The sequence below is a fragment of the Rhincodon typus genome, chromosome 15 (genome assembly GCF_021869965.1).
Source record: "Rhincodon typus isolate 14 chromosome 15, sRhiTyp1.1, whole genome shotgun sequence".
NCBI lineage: Eukaryota > Metazoa > Chordata > Chondrichthyes > Orectolobiformes > Rhincodontidae > Rhincodon > Rhincodon typus.
Window position 1 is genome coordinate 46,806,183 of NC_063346.1, and position 20,641 is coordinate 46,826,823.

General features: G+C 41.6%; 2 protein-coding genes across 6 annotated transcripts in view; one reads left to right on the top strand and one right to left on the bottom strand.

Annotated features, from left to right (window-relative positions):
- Positions 1 to 20,641, bottom strand: part of LOC109915214 (11-beta-hydroxysteroid dehydrogenase type 2-like) — a 117,990-nt gene that overhangs the window by 12,885 nt on the left and 84,464 nt on the right. The gene's annotated exons all lie outside the window — the stretch shown is intronic.
- Positions 9,035 to 20,641, top strand: part of zdhhc1 (zinc finger DHHC-type containing 1) — a 254,802-nt gene continuing 243,195 nt past the window's right edge. The window contains exon 1 of one of the 4 annotated variants that reach the window (XM_048606034.1): positions 9,035 to 9,074. The gene's annotated coding sequence lies outside the window, so the exon portion shown is untranslated. Of the gene's footprint in view, positions 9,075 to 9,356; positions 9,513 to 9,537; positions 9,829 to 20,641 lie in introns of those variants that run through there. The other 3 variants (XM_048606035.1, XM_020533915.2, XM_020533916.2) reach the window with 3 other exon arrangements.

The window sequence follows — 20,641 nt, forward strand, 5'->3', positions numbered from 1 at the left end:
AAAACTGCTCCTCTGATGCTGCTTGGCCTGCTGTGTTCATCCAGCTCTACATCTTGTTATCTCAAATTCTCCAGCATCTGCAGTTCCTACTATCTCTGTGCAAACATTTGATCATCGTTCTAATATCAATAACTCCTAACATAAAAGGGCTGAGAGGAAATCACTGTTCTTGGTAAATGAGTAGATACGTAGTCACTAGCACATCTCAATGTCAAATAAAACAAAACAGTTGCAAATGGTCTAGAAGATAATACCTTTGATCTTCCCAATGTTTAGAGTTGGGCAGCATGGTGGTTAGTGCTGCTGCCTGCCAGTACTAGGGGCATGAGTTCTATACCAGCCTTGAGACTGTCTGTGTGGAGTTTGCATGTTCTCCCCCTGTTGGTGCAGGTTTCCACTGGGTGCTGCTGTTTCCTCCCACAGTCCAGAGATGTGCAGGTTAGGTGGATTGGCCGTGTTAAATTGTTGTCCAGAGATGTGTAGGCTAGGTGGTTTAGTAATGGGAAATGCAGGATTATAGGGGGTTGGATGCCCTTCAGAGGGTTGGTGCAGACTTGATGGCCAAATGGCCTCTTTCTGCACTGTGGGGATTGTATGATTCTAACATGTTAATAAATAAGTGGATCAATGCATGTTACTATTCAGTTTAACAGACAAAAGGGTAAGATGACGTTATATTGTTAAGTCCTTAATCCAGAGATCCAGGTCAAATTCTGGGGATCTGAGTTTGAATCCTGCCAATGGCAGATGGTGGAATTTGAATTCAAAGAAAATCTGAAATTAAAGCTCTAATGATAACTGTGAAACAGTTGCCGATTGTCTGAAAAACCCATCTGCTTCACCAATAAACTTTAGGGGAGGGAACCAGTCTGGACCCCGTGTAACTGCAGACCCACAGAAAAAGGGGGGGAACTCATTATTGCTCTCTGGGCAATTAGGGACAGGCAATAAATGCTGACCTAGCCAGTAATGCCCATATCCTGTGAATTAAAAAAAACAGTATTTAAATGTAGCCCAGTCTTCATTCTGGGGATCAGTTAGCTAGACGGGTGGTTTGTGATGCAGAATAATGTTTCAACAGTGTGGCATTTCCACACCGGCTGCGGTTATTATGAAGGACTCTCCTTCTCAACGTCTCCTCTCGCATGAGATGTGGTTCCCGGAGAGTGAGCCCTATGGTCTGGGAGTACTATAGTGACTTTACTAGACTTCATTTTGCTCTCAATGCAGATTGCAGTTTATCATTTTCTGAAAATTACATACGAGTTTACATAGCAATAATATTACAAAATGATTTTTTATTTTCAAAAGTATACTTCGTTCTTAATTCATAAAAGATCTTTATATATGTATATACATACATAGTCACAAACGCAGTTCGGTTCTGTACAGTTGCGCAGCAAGGAAACAAACAGACTCTATCCGAACAAACCAAAGACATGAAATTATCCCTGCACCGAAAAAAGTCGGCCAGCCAAACTCCTGGCTGCTCTAGCCAAGGGCAACTCATTTCATTCCAGTGTTGCAGGTTTTACAAATGCTGTTAAATTTCATGTGACTGGGAGCAATTCTGTTAACGCTTACCAGTGATCAGAACAGTTTTCCCTTCCGGAGAAAGTATTCCATTAGAGCAGAGCGATCGATAAACCAGATAGCAGCATACAGTGAAAACCACGAACCCCACGGACTGGGGTAAGTAAATAGAACACAGGGACGCAGCTACCAATAACAGCAACAAAAAGACACTGCTGGCGGGGCTCAAATTTAAACGCGCTTCAGATTTCTGAAAGTGGATGGCAACTGCTACTCCGACCACCACAGTGAAGAGCCCATACAGGCCCAGTGCTGAGGAGAGGCTTCCCTCCATTTCGACCGAAGCCGAAAGGTTCTGCGCTTGTGCAGTCAAATTGAAATGAAACGGAGTGCAAACGCAAACGTTCTCAACCAACCAGTCCCCCTCTGTGAGTTTACTCTGACGGATAACAATCAGCTATCCATGTGACAGTGTTCTGTGAAACAATATTCTTCAATCTGACCTCGGAGAAAGTGTCCTTTCATTAAACAGTCGCTTTTTGTTGATAAACATGTATTTGTGCAATCATTTCTGGCAGAGTATTCACCAGCCACCATTGATGGGGGAATAGAGGTACTCGAGAAATTAATGCAAGTCTGCAAGACATTTCTGAATTGTTGTAATCTCACAGAACAAAATGTGAATTTGGCTGGAGTCCATCATTAACTAAGGTATCCAACTGTATAAGATCGAAGGCTGAAACTGCAGAACCCAATAACCCAGCCTGTCCTTGGAAAGAAGTAAATTTAAAAGAATCTTTAGAAATAGAAGTTCTGATAATTTACAGGGAAAGTGGTAGGGCTAGCCATGAACTGACAATTATTTGGCAGGGTGTCACTTTCATGTTTTGATCCATTTCCCATCTTCCAGCTGGTCAAATTGGCAGCCTGATGAATGAGCAGGAGGGAAACAGGTAGAGTTGCCAACCTGCCTGAGTCTCCACATATTTAAGATAATCTCCAGGGCATTGCTGCAGGCAAATGCAGGAGAGAAATCACAGCTAAAACAAAGCTAATGATTGATTTTTCTTTGAACACTTTAGTTAATTAGTTAAAAATATTGAAGATGGAGAGAATGGCTGTTTAATTGACAGTCAGAAATCATCCAGTTTGAAGATACTTTTTGCATTCCAATTGACCAACCGAAGGTGGGGGCAATGCTACGTGTTCATCCTCACAATATGGGGGGCAAAGGTAGGTGATTATAGGAAGGCTTATGCTGAAACCCTGGAGAAATACTTTCAACCACAACTGTAAGAGCATGGCCGATGCATGGGAACATCACTGTCTGAAGGTTCCCCACCAAATCACACACTATATTGACTTGGAACTACACCATTGTCTTCCAAAACAAGAGTTGACTTCAACCAAGCATTGCAGACTGGCACATTCCAAGGTCCAGGACTATGTGCTGAGGGATACACTAAAGCTTGGGTCTGCTGCTGCCAAAGCGCAAAGGGAAAGACACTGTCTGATGCCTTCCTGCTGAAATTAATTGGGAGTCCATTGTGTAAGAGATGCCTTTGGTTTTTTGGGATTGAGTCAAACTCAAATATTTGTTTGTTTACTTGATATGCTACTGTACAGAATTGAAAGGCATCTGTGACAAATACACAGCTTTTTTATGAATAAAGTATATTTTTGAAAAAAAAGTACACTATTCCTTCATTGCCATTGGGTCAACATCCTTGAACTCCCTTCCTAATAGCACTGTGGTGTACATAACACCATTGATTGTAGCAATTCAAGACGGTGGCTCACCACCACGTTTTCGAGGGCAACTATAGTTGATGAATGCTTGATTATCCAGCAATGCCCACATCACATGACAAATAAAAACACAACAAGCAGCAAGAGCCAAAGTCAGGGTTTCTTGGGGATTGTTTCAAATAATTAAGAAAGATTGTCAGCCATTGCAGAGGGAAAGATCTGCTATTGCAGCTTTTCATTCTCGACACGACGTAAATTTCAGCATATCCAAATAAAAGCACAAGAGCAGGAGTAGGCCTGCTTTGCCATTCTGTATCATGGCAATCAGCTATTTCAATACCATTTTCCTACATTGGCTCCATATCACTTGATATCATTAGTATCTAGAAATTTATCAATTGCTGTCTTAAGCATTCTTAAAGATTCCAAAGATTTACTACTCTCTGAGTGAACAACTTCTTCCTCATCTCAATCCTAAACGGCTTGCCACAGTTCTCAAACTGTGACCATGGTTGTATACTTCGTCTACCCTGCCCAACCCTTTACTAATTTAACAAAGGCCCAGTCTCGTCAATCTTTCCTCATAGATCCGGTCAACTTTTGCTGCACCCACTTTATGGTAAGTATGTCCGTCCTTAGCTAAGGGAAGCAAAACTGCATATACATAGTACTCCAGATATGGTCTCATCAAGATTCTATACAATTTAAACATGACAGGTATAAGTAAAAAGGAAAGAAAAGCAGACTCCACAATCCGTAACATCACCAGCACATAGGATTATATCTTGCTAATATTGATGCGTGCAAATATCTTCCAGTCAGCTCCAAGGAATATCTTTTTAACTCTTATAACTGAAATTCTATTCTACTCTCAGCTATTCAACACATTGATGATGAGAGGACAATTAGGGAACAATCAAACCTCTGTCGTGTAGCTTTTGCAGGCACAATCCTTCTGCCCAAAACATAGCCCGGAAACCAATTCAAACTCTGGCATCTCCCTGACAAACTGACTGTCTTGCCATAAGGTCTCAATTAACTTTCACTATCTTCTATCTGCTTGAGCATAATGCATCTCCAGAATCAAAGCATCTATAGAGCACTTTTTTAATAAGAAACAACCTGCAATGAAAGAAACAAACTGAATAGCTGTAAATTCGGAGAGGGGAGTGTGCAGTGGGACCTGGGTGTTCTTGTGCACCAGTCGCTGAAGGTAAGCAGGCAAATGCAGCAGGCGGTAAAAAGGCAAATGGTATGTTGGCCTTCATTGTGATAAGTTTCAAGTACAGGAGCAGGGATGTGTTGTTGCAGTTGTACAGGGACTTGGTGAGACCACACCTAGAATATTGTGTGCGGTTTTGGTCTCTTTTCTAAGGAAGGATGCTCTTGCTCTCGAGGGAGTGCAGCAAAGGTTTACCAGGCTGATTCCAGGGATGACGGGACTGACATACGAGGAGAGATTGACTAGGTTAGGATTGTTTTCACTGGAGCTCAGACGAATGAGGGGAGAATCTCATAGGGACTTATAAAATTCTAACAGGACTAGACAGGGTAGGTGCAGGGAGGATGTTCCCAATGGTGGGTGTGTCCAGAACGAGGGGTCACATTATGAGAATTCAGGGGAGACCATTTAGGATGGAGATGTGGAGATGAGGAGACATTTCTTCATTCAAAGAGTGGTGAGCCTGTGAAATTCATTACCACAGGAAGTAGTTGATGCCAAAACATTTAATATATTCAAGTGGTGGAGATACAGCACTTGGGGCAAATAGGATCAAAGGTTATGGGGAGAAAGCAGGATTAGGTTATTGAGTTGGATGATCAACCATGATTGCAATGAATGGCGGAGCAGGCTCAAAGGGCCAAATGGCCTCCTCTTATCTTCTATGTTTCTAATTAACTTTCAGGCCTGGCCTCATGAACAAATAAAGTTTTTTTTTCAGAAAAGCTGCTGCTTACAATCCAAATTTCAGCTCTCAGCTTCAAACTAAAACTGACTAAAAAATATAAAATAATGACAAATTTACAATTCTAACACTACCACAGTTAAAACCTCACAATTATTCATATTATATTCTATTTGGCATGTCTGGCCTAGTCACTCATCCTGTCCTAATCCCCTTGAAGTCACTTTGCATCTTCCTCACAACTCACATTACCATTGTGTTTTATGTCATCTGCAAAATTAGAACTACTACATTTGGTTTCCACATCCAAATCATTAACACATATTACAAACATCTGTGGCCAAAACACTGAATCTTATGGTACCTCACTAGTCACAGCTTGCCAACCTGAAAATGGCCCATTTTTTTTGTGTTTTCTTTTTGTTAAGCAATCCTCAATCCACGCCAATACATTCCCTCTTATCCCATGTGCTCTAATTTTATTTGCTAACCTCCTCTATGGAACTTTATCAGAGGTCTGCTGAAAATCCAAATATACCCCAAGCTCTGATTCCCATTATTTATTCTGTTAGTATCATCCACAAAAATCTCCAGCTGGTTTGTCACACATGATTTTTGTTTCATGAATCCATGTTGACTCTGCCCAAACAGATCATTATTTTGAGGTGTCCAGTTATCACATCCTTTAGAATAGATTCTAGTACTTTTTCCATTACTGACATCAGGCTTATAGGTTTGATGTTCCTTGTTTTCTCTCCCTCTTCTTTCTTAAATTATGGGGTTACATCTTGAATGTTCCAACCCGCAGGCACCATTCCAGCATCTGTAGAAATTTTGAAAGATGATTGCTGATGCAACCATTATCTTTACAGCCATCTTTTTGAACACTCAGGGATGTAGATGCTAGGGATTTCTCAACTTTGTTCCATTAATTGTCTAGTATTACTTTTTACTAGAAGTAATTTATTTCAGATCCTTATTCTCACTAATTGCTTGGATCTATATTATTTTTGGAAGACTTCTTATATCTCCTCCCCAAGAAGTAAACATAATTATTTAGCTTCTCTCCCACTTCCCTATTTATCATTATAAACTCTCCTGTCCACCTGTAATGGACCACATTTTTCTTTGCTAATCTTTTCATCCTTACATATCTTTAGAAGCTTTTATAGTCTATTTTTATGATTCTTGCTAATTCATATTCATACGCTATTATCCTTTTCTTTACCAGTCTTTTTTATCCTCATTTGCGGAATTCTAAAATGCTCCCAGTCCTCAGTCTTACTACTTTCCTGGCAGCATCATAAGCCTTGTTCTTTGATCCATTAAACTTTATTCACTCAGAGGGCACTGGAAATCTGGAACTCTCTGCCTGTATGGGTGGTAGTGATAGAAACCCTTAAAACATTGAAAGAGTATTTAGATGTGTACTTGTAATGCCATGGATCACAAGCTATAGATCATTGGCTGTAAAATGGCATTAGAAAAGTTAGGTTATTGTTTTCGAGTAATGCAGACTTGACGGGCCAAAGGGCCTTTTTCTGTGCTGTATACACTCTGACTATGATAAACTTCCATTTCAGCTACAACTGATCCACTGCTGTTCAAGCCATTTTAACACAAACATATTGACAGTCCATTATGACTCTTCTCTCACGGGCCTCTTAGTTCCATTTCTCCAGGCCTGCCTCCTGGTATCTATGCACAACTGCAGCAATGCCCGATTCGACCTTGTTTTTAAATTACTGCACATTCAACCTGAATTATGGTGCCATTTTAGGTTTTCCCATTTGGAGAAGGGTTTTTTGGTTTAACACATCCAATCCTTGATGTCTGTTAAGCTCATTGGTTCAACTTGTGCAAATGACTGTTTCCACAGATCACCGTCTTATGGTTCAGGCTGCACCTTTGCCTTTGAGCTGCAGATTTCCTCTATTCCTGCGCACCTTTTGTTGGATAAGAAATATTTTCTGTATTGTTCTTGGAAATATGCTCCTGTGTTGATTGTTGCCATGAGGTTTGTTATCATTAGCAATCAGCAGTATTTGTTTCTTTTGAAGGCTTCAGGATTATTAGCATGTTTTTTTTTCCCTGAAGGCATTAGTACTGGTCACCGCTGCTCATTAAACTGTAGCAGGGACACACCACTGTCAGCACACTGATCTCATCATATTGTATGTGGGTGTTTTTAAGCCTGAAGTGGTATAATGTGAATGTGATTAGTCACCTTTCTGGTCTAATTAGAAGAGTCTTATTGAGCAAACAATAGTGGGTTTACTACAACTATTTACATAAGATCTACATTACTACCCTATTATCCCTACCTCTGGCCCAGAAGGCCCTCCCTGCACAATGATGTGTCAAAACATGTCCAAACAGGTTGATTAAAAGTACTTTGCAACAATGATTAGACTGATGGGGAGCTAACTGGATAGATTGTCCTGCTTTTTTAGTGGACAGGGCATACCTGGCAATTTTCCCACTTTGGGTAGATGACAGTTTTCAATTATACTTTTCAACTATAGCTTGCCCTGAATCTTTGCCAGTCCTGAAGCCCAAGACTTTTAACAGTCAAGCTCCGACATTGTCAGGGCCCCAACCTTTGATGTGTTCAGTGTGCTCAGCTGTTTCCTGATAATCATCAGAAATTCATCAAATTGGCTGAAGACTGACATTTGTAATGTTAGGAACCTCCAGAGGAGGCCAAGATGATCATCCAACTACACCCCAAAACCCCATTCCTGCCTGCAGGTTGTTGCAAATACTTCAGCCTTTATCCTTTATACTCAGATAATGGGTTCCATCGTCATCTTTCTTGCAATAGTTGTTTAATTGTACAACTCATGCATGACTGGATGTTGCTGGCCTGCAGAGCTTTGGTTGATCCTTTAGCTGTTGAATCATGTATCTCTGTATATAACAATCATTTTGGAACAGAGATAGTAGGAACTGCAGATGCTGGAGAATCTGAGATAACAAGGTGTAGAGCTGGATGAACACAGCAGGCCAAGCAGCATCAGAGGAGCAGGAAAGCTGACGTTTCAGGCCTAGACCCTTCTTCAGAAATGGAACACCAGTTTATAAAACTTTGCATTACAGAATAGGACAGTGCCCCATTATGTCATAAACGTTTTCCATATGCAGAAATCCAACTAAGGAGGGAAGATTATAATCAGAAATGTAATGTAAGCATATGTGTTAGTAAGTGATTGACCTATAACAGCAGAATGTAAACTATGTTCAAGACAGAACAACAACTAAATGCAACTATTACCTGCCACTAAAACTTTGACCCATGCTACTGTTGATTCCAAGCTCAATTATGCCATTGGCTGTCTTAGCTGGCCTCGGGGGTGGGGCTCCAAATAGGGTTGCGAACTGAAATGTTGGTGTCCCAAGATCGTACAGCACCAGCCTTTGTGGAACTCTGACCGAATTAAACAGCTGTACTAAGATAACAAGGTGTAGAGCTGGATGAACACAGCAGGCAGGCTGACGTTTCGGGCCTAGAGGGGTCTAGACTCGAAACGTCAGCCTTCCTGCTCGGCCTGCTGTGTTCATCCAGCTCTACACCTTGTTATCTCAGATTTTCCCGCATCTGCAGTTCCTACTATCTCTAAACAGCCGTACTCCCAGTCTAATAGGTTCCTGCTTTCGGAGCCTCCGCTCCAGGCTCTCTCAGTTCTTACTGGGGAACGGAGACAATTTTCAAGGCTCGAAATGGGGTCACAGTGCGAAAAAGTGTAGGAAGCACTGCTCTACAGTGAGGCAGGTCACAAACTAGGAGCAGTTTCACATAAACATTGAATCGACAAAAATGATTTTAAAGACTACTTGGTGGGGAATCCAGCGTTGGAAACAGGAGTGACTCCTCTACTTTCACAAGTATGTTTTATAATACTTGTAAGAACATAAGGACTTAAGTCATCCAAAATGTTAACCTCCCCTTTAGATTGCTACCTCTTCAATTAATAACAAATTAAGGGACAACAGAAGTCCAGCCCAGAAACTATAAATTGCTCAGATGTCAGACGAAATGGACTAAATTGGCAACACAAATTAATGAAACGAATAGGTGGACACAAGCTCTTACTTATTTTTTTATTCAACCTGTTTAGTGGTGTTATTCTCTCTTTCCCCGTTCTCCCTCCTCCCGCTCCCAGCGAATGTCAATACGCGTTAGCGCGCGACGCTCGATTGTGGCGTCACTGAAGGAAGATTGTGACGAGAGTGGTCGGGGCGGGGAGCTAGCTTGGAGTGGAGAATGCGGCGGCGGTAACCATGGACGACAGCGCGCGGAGTGGCCCTCTCTCCCGCTGAAAGGTAGTCGTGTCGTGAGAGCTTCTCGCGAACCGGCGGCAGTGAGTTTCGCCCGCCTGACTCCTCAGTGCCTTCGGGGGGAATGGTGCTGGTCGTGCCGCAGTATGAGGGGATAATCGGATACTTAAACCGAACCGTACCCCAATACTCCCTTCCCTGCCTCCCCCGGCCGGTTCGTGTTGGCGGCGACCAGGTCTCACGGTGCTCGCTCCACGGTTTCTATGGCAACCATTTGGACCGGTTTCTATCTGGAGGACCTCCGAGCCAGAGCTAGGCCGGAGCCTCTGTAAAAGACCCCACTTCTGTGCCACCAACTCAGGTGCCAATAGTCCCTGTGGATCAAATTATGTCGCTTGCTCTGTGATGCTCGTGCGTAATTCTTGGTATACAATAGGCTATAGTTTATGTTGAGAGAAGGACGAGGAGTGTGGTGCAACATGTTGCTATTGGGTAAAGAATAAACATCTATGGACTAACTTTATTGTAGAGTAGCAAGACCGTTCTAAGGTGCTTCTTAGTGGTGTCATCATAGCAATGGATAGTGAGCCAATGAAAGATGTCACTGGGAAGAGTGAATAAAGGTTGGTGGGAGAAGTGAAGGATCTGGAAGGGAAGAGAGAGTAGTAGTGAGAGACTCGGGCTCAAAGAGGGATTTTGAGTATGATTTTTATAAGGTGTTTAAGGTGATTTATTAATGTTAACTGGGATCTCTTAAGCCTGCATTCACATTACAACTGTGGCATAATGGGGTTTGTATTGAGACTAAACTAGTAGGGTAAATATTGAGTCAGGACTTTACTTGACTCTGGAAGGATCTAGAATCTGATACTTTTGCTCTTGTTTGTTCCGAAGTTGGGTTTGATTGTGGATTTTAACAACGGGTTAAATTTTGTAAGCAATGAGATGACTTGCCCATTCATATTCAATACTAACCTTTTCAGCACTTGCATTTACATTACAATATGCCAATGATACAATTGTAAATGTTCTAGTTTTGAGTTGTGGTTTTATTAATGAAAACATCCTTGAGGACTATCTGTTGCAGATAAATGTTAATGTCTTTAACATAAAATTGATGAGTTGTTATGAGAACTGGGGAAGGGAGCCCACTATCATTACTTATATTTAATTTTAGACTAATACCAATGCAGTTAGAGCCTAACAAGCCACTCAAATGTATTCAAGAAGGCAGCTCACCAACACCACCTTAACAGCAATTAGGGATGGATGCCAGTAGCATCAACATCTGTAAAGTTTTTTTTTTAAAAGTTCAGAGCATTTCACTTTATTTGCCTACAGGAATAGGAACTTTTGTACATAGCAGGATATCCATCTTTTCTACTTCCTTTTTATCTGAGAAAATGGTTAGAAATTACCAAGAACATGCTGTCCTGATGTATTGTTACGTGAACTCTGTCTTAAATAGATTTGGATTATTTTAATGAATTGATTCACCTGCCTCTGCAAGTTTCCAGTATTGTGTTGCTGTCAATCAATTGCCCTCAGCCACAAAAAGCAATCTTAAACAAAGGTTTTGCAGCATTTTCAGCATTTTATTGTTAAGTTTACAATTTTTGATGACACAATATCAAATTATTGCTATGTTTACAGTAGATAACACTAAATTATATTTTTAAAAAGCATTGTGCAGAGCTAGTAACTCGTGGTAGGTAGAGCTGATTTTTACGGAAGGATCCCCACTTTCAAATTTGCATGTGCTACTGATGTGAAAATTTTGGCCTGTAGTAGATTTGTTTGGGACATGCAAGATCCAGTCGTGAAGCAATCCCTAAAGGGCTAGTACTCACTATTAAGGGAGAAGTTAGAGTTGCTACAGAGTGGATTTATTGTTCACAAAGGCACAGCAGGTGTATTAAAAAGATTAAAAATATTTCCTTGAGTTTGTGATCTGCAATAAAAATTCTGCATTGATAAATCACGTTAATAGAAAACGGATACTAGTAATAACTACATTGAGCATGAAATAGATGCAAGGTCTCCATTCTGCTTTGGTTTCAAAGAGGACAGTACTGTAACAATGCATCAGGTTTTAGGAGTGAAAAACCTGAATTGTATTATGCATACTTTAACTTAGATTATAGATCACAAGCTGAAGAATCCTTTCCAGTTTGGTAGTTACCTTGAGAAATGAATTTGACCATATAGGTTTACTGTAGAAATTCAATACAGTTCTTAAGTAGAAGAAATTAGTTGATAGCTTGCAGTTGCAATCTGTAATTCTAGTCCATCAAGTCATTTAGATCAGTGTTAAGTGACAACTATTTGCCTACTCAATGTCTGTTTAACAAAGCAAACCAATTTATTAAATAACTTTAAAGACTGAATTGAAATATTGATATGACATACATTTGTCCAGTACCTAAATATAATCACCAACCAGGGTTTGCTGTTGATGATTTAAGATATATTGACAAATTTTTCCTAACGTTTCAAGGAAGAGAGCACACACTTAAAGTTTTGGGGCATTGAAACCTTCTCATAAGACTGATCAGAAGCTCAGATGATATCTATGATAAGATCACTTGGTCTGCTGAGTATTTCCAGCATTTTACATAATGCCAGATTTTCATCATAGAGCTGTACAACATGGAAACAGACCCTTCAGTCCAACTTGTCAATGCCAACTGGATATCTTAAATTCATCTAGTCCCATTTGCCAGTGTTTGGCCCATATCCTTCTAAACGCCTCCTATTCATATACTCATCCAGATGCCTTTTAAATGTTGTAATTGTCCCAGCCTCCAACATTTCCTCTGGCAACTCATTCCATACATGCACCACCCTCTGTGTGGCAAAAGTTGCCCCTTAGGTTCCTTTGAAATCTTTCCCTGTCACCTTAAACCTATGCCCTCTAGTTTTGGATTCCCCCACCCTGGGGAAAAGACCTTGGCTATTTACCCTATCTATGTCCTTCATGATTTTATAAACCTAAATAAGGTCACCCCTCAGCCTGCGATGCCCTAGGGAAAATAACCCCAGCCTAATCAGCCTCTCCCTATAGTTCAAACCCCTAACTCTGGCAACATACTTGTAAATCTTTTCTGAGCCCTTTCAAGTTTCACAACATCCTTCCTATAGCAGGGAGACCAGAATTGAACATAGTATTCCAAAAGTGGCCTAACCAATCCCTGTACAGCTGCAACATGACCTCCAAACTCCTGTACTCAACGCACTGATCAATAAAGGCAAGCATACCAAACACCACCTTCACTATCCTGTCTCCCTGAGACTCCACTTTCAAGGAACTATGAACCTGCATTTAAAGATCTCTTTGTTCAGCAACACTCCCCAGGACCTTACCATGAAATGTATAAGTCCTGCCCTGATTTGCCTTTCCAAAATGCAGTACCTCACATTTTTCTAAATTAAACTCCGTCTGCCACTCCTCAGCCCATTGGCCCATCTGATCAAGGTCTTGTTGTACTCTGAGTTAGTTTCCTTTGCTGTCCACTACACCCCTAATTTTGGTGTCATTTGCAAACTTACTAACTATACCTCCTATGTTCATTTCCAAATCATTTATGAAATGACAAAAAGCTGTGGCCCAACCATCACCACCCTCTGTCTTCTACCTTTGAGCCAGTTCTGTATCCACAAGGCTTGTTCTCCCTGTATTCCATGTGACCTAACCTTGCTAACCAGTCTACCATGCGGAACTTTGTCGAGTGCCTTACTGAAGTCTGTACAGATCACGTCCACCACTTTGCCTTCATCAATCCTCTTTGTTACTTTATCAAAAAACTCAATCAAGTTCATGAAATATGATTTCCCACACAAAGGCCATGTTGACTATCCCTAATCAGTACTTGCCTTTCCAAATAAATTTAAATCCTGTCTCGCTGATCCCCTCCAACAACTTGCCCACCACTGATGTCAGGCTCACTGGGTTGTAGTTCACTGTCTTTTCCTTACCACCTTTCTTAAATAGTGGTACCATGTTAGCCAACCTCCAGTCTTCTGGCACATCATCCTCCTCATCTTTGTACAATTTGACAAAAGCTTTGCAAAGACCCAAGTATTTACTTGATAATCAGTCCTTTTGAAGTATATTTTAAAGTAATTTTTAAAAGAATTTGCATGTGTATAGAACTTTGTCTGTCATCCTGAGGTGGTAAAATGCTTTACAATCATTGAAATGTTTGTGAACCGTAGTCATTGTAAATAATGCAGCGCATAAGATAATGATCAGTTGATCTCTTTTAGTTGTGGTCTTTGAGGGATAAATATTGACCACTGGAAAACGCCCCTGTGTTGTTCTTTATGTAGCTATGAGATATGTTAATCTCCCTGACCAGGCAAATAGATCCTTAGTTTAATGTCATATCTGAATGAGGACATCCCTAACAATGTAATACTGGCTTAGTGTTGCCCTGAAGTGTCAGCCTAGATTCTGTGCTCTCAATTCTGAAGTGGGACTTGAAGCCGCAGCTTTCTGATGTATGTGCAAAAGTGCTACCACAGTCACAGCTGATATCATTTCATTTGAATCTAGATAATATCACATCCTATTTTTACAAGCTTTTGGAAGTAAGGTAGGAATTGTGACGATACTTTTGGCTTTAAGAGGTGTACTCTGTCCTTTTTTTCACAAAGATAGATTGAAACAGTGGCAATGAGCAGTCTGTTCTAAACCAATAGAGTAAACAGCTTGTGAGACCTTGGATTTTTTCGTTGGAACAAAAGAAGCAGCATGAATGGATGGAGTCAGGCTTCCACAGAACCAGGATTTTAGTTTAGCTTTCGTAGTTGTTGGGGTTTTGAAGCTGCCGTACATCTATCCCTGCTACAGCAAAACACTTGAGTTCTGTCTCTCTTTGCCAGAATTTGCTTTTGATGATCTTTCCTCCTGAACTAGAGAAACATTGCATATGAGACAATCTCTTTTACTGAAATTACCTTTGCCAAGGGTATGTTTATGGGATGTTACAATATTGGAACAGTTGCTATTTAGTAGTTAGATAATCTATTACTCTGTTAAGTTTTCCAATAGAGTTAGACCAATTCTTCTTTCTTTTGTATGTATTTTAACTGTTGAGTAAGAATAAAGTGTGTTTTGCTTAAAGCCAAGTAGGTAACCAATTGAATTTCATCTAGGACACAGCACATTACACTTGCATTTAAATAAGAAAATTTAGCGCTATGGAAATCTTCTTGATATATTTGAAGGGGATTTGATCTGGTTCATAACAGGATCACTCTCCAGATATTGAAACAATCTTGCTGCTTTCTCCAACCCCTCTCCTAGCCTCCTAACTGTTGAAATATGTTAGCTAGCTAGGAAATTACTATAATTAATACGGAAGATGGATTTTGTTCCAACACAGCAAAATAAATAACGTGCAAGTAGATCAACAAAACAAATGCTTCCTCCAGAAAGGTCTATCATTTGGCTCTATGTTAGATCAATCCAGAAACAATCCCAATACCCTGCTCTCTCCTCATAATCCCTCATTCAAATATTTATCCATTTTCCTTAAAATATGCAATTAACTCTTCCTCAGCATTCCTTGTGACAAAGCATACTATGATCTGACAACTTGGTGTTCTTTGACAATTTTAAATTGTTAACCAACCATGACTTTGCAACTTGGGAAATAGACCTTCCTGTGTTAAATGCCATATTCACCCTCTCTGCAATGTGGAATATACCAATGTTTTCGGTCTCTCCTTACAGCTTTGATTTTCCAACCACCAGATGTTTGAAATCAAAATCTATAATGCCATTTCTATATTAGAGTACTCTAAATTGTGCGATGTTTGGAATACGGGGTGCAATCAATTAAATGTACAGATCTATTAAATAGGAATTGAGAGTTGTAATTGGTGAACTGACAGTGATTTATGTACAGTAATGCATGTGAAACATCTTGATATAGCAAGGATCATATCACCTATAAAATGTGATGATTTCCAAGCTCAATTGAGAAGCAAGTTGCTAAAACTTTTCCAGTTACAGAAAGAAACAAGAAAATGTAATACCCTGAGATCTGTTCGTGAAGTTTGTGAATTTGAAATTCTGTCTTTATGAAAATCCTGTCTAGAACATAACAGTTAAGATGTGGAATATAGAACAAGGATTATTAATCCATGCACTGCAAATTAAGAACATAAGAAGTGGGAGCTAGAGTTTGACTTTTTGAGCTTTCCAGGTATCAAAATACACATGGACTAGTGGGTGAATTCATCCCCAAGAGCCTCAAATGCCTTGAAAAATTCTATCACAGGGACAACCAATCAGAAGAGTTTGCCGCCAAAGTTAAGTAGACAGAATTGATGATAAGTTACTCAGTCCTCCAGTCTCGGGCTGGTTCTCTTCTGCCAGCAACAAACATGGGGAGAAACAGCCCATGACTGGACCAGTTGGAAAGTAAGTGAGGGCAGCAAGAGAGTTGCTACGACACTTGGGTCTTTTGCTGGGGGCTACCTGCTCTGGGGAGGAGGATAGTCACAACGGGTGTGGTAGGAATGGGTACGTTAAATGATGATTAGGTGGTGCAAAAAGGTGGGAGAGGATGAGTTGGGCAAGTGGGGTTGGGGAGGAGGAGTAGAGTGCAATAGGGAGGTGGAGGAAAGGAGGATGAAAGAGTGGTGATGGAGAAGGAGGATGAAAGAGAGGTGCAGGTGGAGGAGAAGAAAGATGAAAGTTGAGTGAGGAATAAGAGGGGGAAAGTGGATTGGCAGGGAAGAGCAGGAGGTGGAAGGGGGGGCTTCCAGACCTGTCTTTAGCCCATCTTCTAATATCATCAACTTTGCTTCCAATTTTCACCTGTCCCTCATCTTTGCATGATCCAGTTCCAGTTCTTCCTTTCACATCCTCGACTTCTCTCACCATTTCTAGCAGTGGATTCTTCAGCGGTATTTGCCAAATATCCACTGAGACAGATACCACGAGTACACTCCTTCCCAGCTTGCTTTAAAGTGACAATTGCTCAATATTCCTAGCTTCTTTTCCTGTATTTTTCATCATCTGTTTCGATGTTACCATCTTTCGCATCAATGCTTCCTTTTCCCTTATCTGAAGATTCCTTTCTACAGTGGTTAACTGGGCCATCAACCAAGTTTATCTCACTTCTGCAATTTTGACCACTTTCCTTTCTTTCCTTCCCAGGAGCACAACATAGTCATAGTTTTAGGAGCAAATTACTGCAGATGCTGGAATCTGTACTGGAAACAAAAAACGCTGGAGATCACAACGTGTCAGGTGGCATCCATGAAGAGAGAGCAAGCTAACATTTTGAGTCTAGATGACTCGTCATCAGAGCTCAAATGAAGAGTCATCTCGACTTGAAACGTTAGCTTGCTGTCTCTCTATGGATGCTGCCTGACCCGCTGTGATCTCCAGCATCTTTTTGTCTTCGTGATAGTAGTTATCCTCATCTTCCTTCCCTCCAGCCTCTATATTCAATGGATTATCTTCTGCCTTTTCTGCCACTGCTGAGCACGTCCTCCCATGACCAGGCCACACTCTTTCAATCTTCCAAAATGATAGTTTCCTTCTGAAATGCCCTTGTGCACTCTTCCAAGGTCCTCACACCTTCCCCTGTCACTTTCAGCTGTTCAAGACCCAAACGCTTTCGGGTGAAGCGCTGATTTGTATTTTCTGTTTCCAGTTTGGAATGCTGAACTAAATCATTGGTTCATATGTGTCCCACAATTTGGCTTTCTCAGCAGAGATATAATCTCACATTGGGCAATCACTTTGCTGATCATTTTTGTTTAGTCCTTAATGTTTTTATTTTGTTCATTCATGGGATGTGGTCCTTGCTGGACCAGACTCTATTGCCCACACAGAATTACCCTTGAAGGTGGGTGTGAGCTGCCTGCTGAAGCTGCTGCAATCCATCTAGTGCAGGTAGACTGTGTTGTTTAAGGTTGGAATTTGAGGATTTTGATTCAGTAACACTGAAGGTACAGTGACATATTTCCAAGTTAGGATGGTAAGTGGCCTGGAGGAGAACTTATAGATGGTGGTCCCATGCCCTTGTCCTTCTAGATGATAGTGAACATGGGTTTGGAATGTGCTGTCTAAGGAAACTTGGTGAATTTTTGCAGTGTATCTTGTAGGTGGTATGCACTGCTGCTACTGTGTCGGTGTTGGAAGGAGTGAATGTTGGTGGATATGGTACCATTCAAGTGGACTGCTTTCTCCTGGATGGTGTCAAGCTTCTTGAGTGTTATTGGAGCTGTATTTTCCAAGAAAGTGGGAAGTATTCCATCACATACCTGACTTGTGCCTTGTAGATTGTAAATAGGCTTTGGGAAGTCAGAAGGTGAGTTACTCACGACAGGATTCCTAACTTCCGACTTGCCCTAGAAACCTGTAGTCTTTGCAGTATCCGGTGTTTCCAGCCATTACTTGATATCACGTGGAGTGAATTGAATTGGCTGAAGACTGGTATGGGTAATGTGGGGACCACTGGAGGAGGCTGAAATGGATCATCAACTCGGCACTTCTGGTTGAATTGGCAATGTCAGTGGACTTGTACTCTGGAGGCCTAAGCTAATGCCATGGGAACCGAGATTTGAATCTCATTATGGCATGAAATAACTTCAATTAATAAATATGAAATCTAAGGGTAATCCTAGTGAGGATGATCATAACCACTATCATGAGTAAAAACTCATCTAGTTCACAAATGTCTTTTCAGGAAAGAAACTTTTACCTGGTCTGGCTGATGTAACTTCACACCTACAATAATATGGTTAAGTCTTTACTTTCTTCTGAAATAGTCTAGTAAGCCGCTTCCTTTGAGGTGTTTAAAGATGGGCAACACATGTTGGCCATCCCATAAAAGAACAAAAAAAATTCTGACTGTGTTTGTAATACACCTTTAATGTAGTGCAGTAGCCCAAAGCACTTCAAAGATACACTTCCAAGCATAGGTGTGCCTTGAGGTGATTCCAAGCATTGGAATGGCTGAAACTTGTGGTGGTAAAGATAGAGGCATAGTCATAGATATGTACAGCATGGAAACTGACCCTGCAGTCCAACTTGCCCATGCTGATCAGATATTTTAAATTAATCTAGTCCCATTTGCGAGCATTTGGCCCATATCCCTCTGTGATAGAAAATTTCAGCAGTTGGATTGAACCAAAACCTAACATGACAACACAGTCAGCAAATTTTGGATCTTGGTGTTTGAACTATGCGCCTCCAAGGTAATGATGTTGTACCGTTTACTCACAAGTAATGTGTACAATTAGCATTGCCTTTATTTTGACAGCTAATCACTGCATTCTCAAATAGATAACTTTAAAGTGAAGTTAGGAGTTCAATGATCACTGTTCGAGGTGTGCGTGGGGGAGAAGAAAGTTGGTAAAGTGGCAGTATCTTTGTTGTGATATTCTGGAGCACTGAGGAATCGGCCTGCAAATTCCTTTAATAGAAATCTGCAAATTCCATTAAAAAGTGGGAATGTTGAGAATACTCAACATGCAGGCAACATAGCAACATTAGTAGAGAAGTACGAGTCAGCCATTGTGTTTCAAGTTTAAAAAGTCCTTTCCTTAACATTGTAAAAATATTAAAGGAAAATATATTTCAAACGAGAACAAAACAATATGGAGGAGTAGAGAATGGGGGAACAGCACAACAAACTGCAGGGTCTGGGTGGAAAACAGGAAACTCTTAAATAAACAACGTAACATTAGCAGGAGATATAAGAATATGGGCCAAATCTTTACGAAATCTATGGGGCACAATGCATGGAAAGTTGAGGAGAGATTTTAGAAAGGGCATGTCAGTACTGTTAGGTGATCTGTGCATGTTTGGTCTGTTTCTTCCACCAAATTTCTAGGCAATTGAAACCGCCTTTGTCTTGCTGTTTTTCATGGTTCCCTTTTATCTGACTCCTTTTTAGCTATTCACAAACTACCCTTTGTCTCATGTACAGAACACCCAGAGATTCTCCTACCCTCCCTCGACCTCTTAATCTCCAACTGCCGTTATGACATCAATCGCCTCAACCTCTCCACCCCTCTCACCCACTCCAACCTTTCCCCGACAGAACGTGCAGCCCTCCGCTCCAATCCCAACCTCACCATAAAACCCACAGACAAGGGAGGCGCAGTTGTAGTATGGCGCACTGACCTCCACGTCGCCGAGGCCAGGTGCCAACTCTCCGACACCACCTCCTACCGCCCCCTTGATCATGACCCCACCCCCGACCACCAAACCATCATCTCCCAAACCATCCACAACCTCATCACCTCAGGTGACCTCCCACCCACAGCCTCCAACCTCATCGTTCCCCAACCCTGCACCGCCCACTTCTATCTCCTTCCCAAAATCCACAAACCTGACTGCCCTTTGGTTGACCTATCGTCTCCGCCTGCTCCTGCCCCACTGAACTTGTCTCCACCTATCTCGACTCCATTTTGTCCACTTGGTCCAGGAACTCCCTACCCACATCCGTGACACCACCCATGCCCTCCACCTCCTCCAAAACTTCCAACTCCCCGGTCCCCAACACCTCATCTTTACCATGCATTCCCCATGCAGATAGCCTAAAGGCCCTCCGCTTCTTCCTGTCCCGCAGGCCCGACCAGTCCCCCTCCACTGACACCCTCATCCGTTTAGCCGAACTCGTCCTCACCCTCGACTTTTCTTTCAATTCCTTCCACTCCCTACAGACAAAGGGGGTGGCCATGGGTACCCGCATGGGCCCAAGCTATGCCTGCTCTTTGTAGGTTACATGGAACAATCCCTCTTCCGTAGCTACACTGTCCCTAAACCCCACCTCTTCCTCCATTAACATTGACTGTATCAGCGCCGCCTCGTGCTCCCACGAGGAGCTCGAACAGTTCATCCACTTCACCAACACCTTCCATCCCAATCTTTAGTTCACCTGGACCTCTCTGATACCTCTGTCTCCTTCCTGGACCTCTCTATTTCCATCTCTGGCAACCACCTGGAAACCGATATCCATTTCAAGCCCACCGACTCCCACAACTACCTAGAATACACCTCCTCCCACCCACCTTCCTGCAAAAATGCCATCCCCTATTCCCAATTCCTTCGCCTCCGCCGCATCTGCTCCCAGGATGAGGCATTCCACTCCCGTACATCTCAGATGTCCTCGTTTTTCAAGGACTGCAACATCCCCCCCCCC